This window comes from Hevea brasiliensis, chromosome 15, assembly GCF_030052815.1.
Source record: "Hevea brasiliensis isolate MT/VB/25A 57/8 chromosome 15, ASM3005281v1, whole genome shotgun sequence".
Lineage (NCBI taxonomy): Eukaryota > Viridiplantae > Streptophyta > Magnoliopsida > Malpighiales > Euphorbiaceae > Hevea > Hevea brasiliensis.
Window position 1 is genome coordinate 41,434,014 of NC_079507.1, and position 2,535 is coordinate 41,436,548.

Genomic DNA, 2,535 nt, shown 5'->3' on the forward strand with positions numbered 1-2,535 from the left:
TTCATTATTTTAATTTCATAAATACTTCAATTTAGTCAACTTTTATATCGAAAATTCAATCGTTAACACAACTCCTCGTGGGATCGATATTTTTCTATACTACTTGTACGACCCGTGCACTTGCGGTTGGGACGCATCAAGTTTTTGGCGCCGTTGCCGGGGAGTTGTTTGTTTAAGATTGAATTCTTGATTATTTTAGTTGTTTTTAGTTTTATCTTTGTTATCTTTTCATTTTGTGTTTGTTTGTTCTTTTTCAGGTACCTTTAATCTTTTATGAGAAGAGCTAGAAGCTCAAGTGACACAACCTTACTGTTTAATCCTGAAATTGAGAAATTTTGTAAGGCCAACAAGAAAGAAACCAGAAGAAGGAAGGAAGTTTCGAGAGAGACTGAATTAGAAGCAAACATGGCTGATGAAAGAGTTAGAATTGGTGTTGGTAATGCTGGAAATGGTCAAAATAATGAAAATGCAGCCCATGGTGAAGAAGTTGTTAATGCTAACGTGCCTAGGGGAAGTATGATGGATCATGCTTTTCCACGTTTTGATGACTTGAGAGAGAGCATAGTAAGACCAAGAATTTATGCAAATAGTTACAAGATGGATTTTGGAGTTCTTCAAATGATCCAAAACTCTCAATTTGGAGGACATCCTTCTGAAAATCCACACACACACCTGAAGAAGTTTGCTATGATTTGCGACATGCAAAAACAACCTGGAGTATCTGATGATGCAGCAAGATTGAAGCTATTTCCATTCTCTTTGAAAGATATAGCATTGGATTGGCTTGATTCTTTACCTCACAACTCCATTACAAATTGGGAGCAACTAACTGATGCATTTCTTGCACAATATTTTCCACCTGGAAAAACTCAAGAGCTGAGGAATCAAATGACAGCTTTCAGACCAAGAGAAGATGAAACTCTCTATGAATCATGGATGAGATGGAAGGAATTAGAGAGATTATGCCCACATCATGCCATTCCAAAATGGATGATAAATCAGAATTTCTACACAAATGTCACTCCTGCAATCAGAGGAATTATTGATGCTCAAACAGGAGGAGAATTTATTATAAAGCATGAAGATGAAGCTTATGAGTTATTAGAGAAAATTGCAAAGAATACTCATCTTTGGAGTAGTCCAAGAGGACCAGCTCCAACTCAGAAAAGGCAAGCTGCTGGAATGTATGATCTTGATCCATTCAACATGATTAATGCAAAGTTTGATGCACTTACAAATGTCCTTGCTAAGAAAATGGAAGATTTGAGTATGTTGGTTAGTTCAACATCATCAGCTGGAAGTTCACAACAAGTGGCTTATGCAGAGGAAACAACCAGCTGTGGAGTAGATTATGGAGAACAAGCAGCATATGTTGGTAATTATGGAAACAAGCAAATGGGGAATCCTTATTCTCAAACTTACAATCCAAATTGGAGGAATCATCCCAACTTTTCATGGGGCAATCAGCAAGGTCAAGTTCAAAATCAGAATTTTCAACCACAACAGCAGAGTCAAGTTCCATATCAGCAAAATAGGCAACCATTGCCCAATTTTCAGCAGAAAAATATGAACCCTCCACCAAAACAGCAAGAACGAAATTCCACCACTGAAGCTTTATTGCAACAGATTCTTGCCAACCAAAATAAGCATGATGAGGAGATGAGAGAGGTGAAAGCAAGGCTGGAACAAATGCAAACACACAACAGAATGCTGGAAAACCAGATTGCACAACAAGCATCTTCCTCAAGTGCCAAATCTTTTGGAAAGCTTCCAAGTCAACCAGAAAATCCAAGAGAGCATTGTCAAGCTATTACTTTAAGAAGTGGTAAAGTTATAAATGATGAGAAGAGTGAAAACAGTGAGAAGAGAGAAAATGAAAAAGGAACTGATGAGAGTGAAAAACAAGAGAGTGCAGAAAAATGTAAAGAGAAATTTGAAGAAAAAGAAGAGAAATATATACCTCCTGAGCCCTACAAGCCACAACTTCCCTTTCCACAAAGATTTCACAAAGCCAAGCTTGATAGGCAATTTGGGAAGTTCTTAGAGGTTTTGAAGAAACTTTACATAAATGTGCCTTTTGTTGATGCTCTTTCACAAATGCCCTCTTATGCAAAATTCTTGAAAGAAATTCTCTCAAACAAGAGAAAACTTGAAGATGATGAAACTGTAGCTTTGACAGAAGAATGTAGTGCTATCCTCCAAAGGAAACTTCCTCCAAAGCTTAAGGATCCAGGGAGTTTTTCAATTCCATGCCACATTGGAGAGTCTTGTTCTACAAAAGCTCTATGTGATTTAGGGGCCAGTGTTAGCCTTATGCCCCTTTCTATCTATGAGAAGCTCAACATGGGAGATCTAAAGCCAACCCACATTTCTCTTGATTAGTGAACAATCAAGTATCCTGAAGGGATTTTGGAGAATGTGCCCCTGAAGGTTGGAAAGTTCTATATACCTGTTGACTTTGTCATCTTGGACATGGAGGAAGATTCCAATATTCCAATTATATTGGGGAGACCCTTTCTAGCTACAGCAGGAGCA

General features: G+C 37.9%; 1 non-coding gene across 1 annotated transcript; it reads right to left on the bottom strand.

The window, feature by feature from the left end:
* Positions 1 to 873: 873 nt before the first annotated feature.
* LOC131174202 (small nucleolar RNA R71) lies at positions 874 to 980 on the bottom strand. Its single transcript, XR_009144450.1, has one exon. It is a non-coding gene; the product is annotated as a small nucleolar RNA R71 (small nucleolar RNA).
* Positions 981 to 2,535: the final 1,555 nt, after the last annotated feature.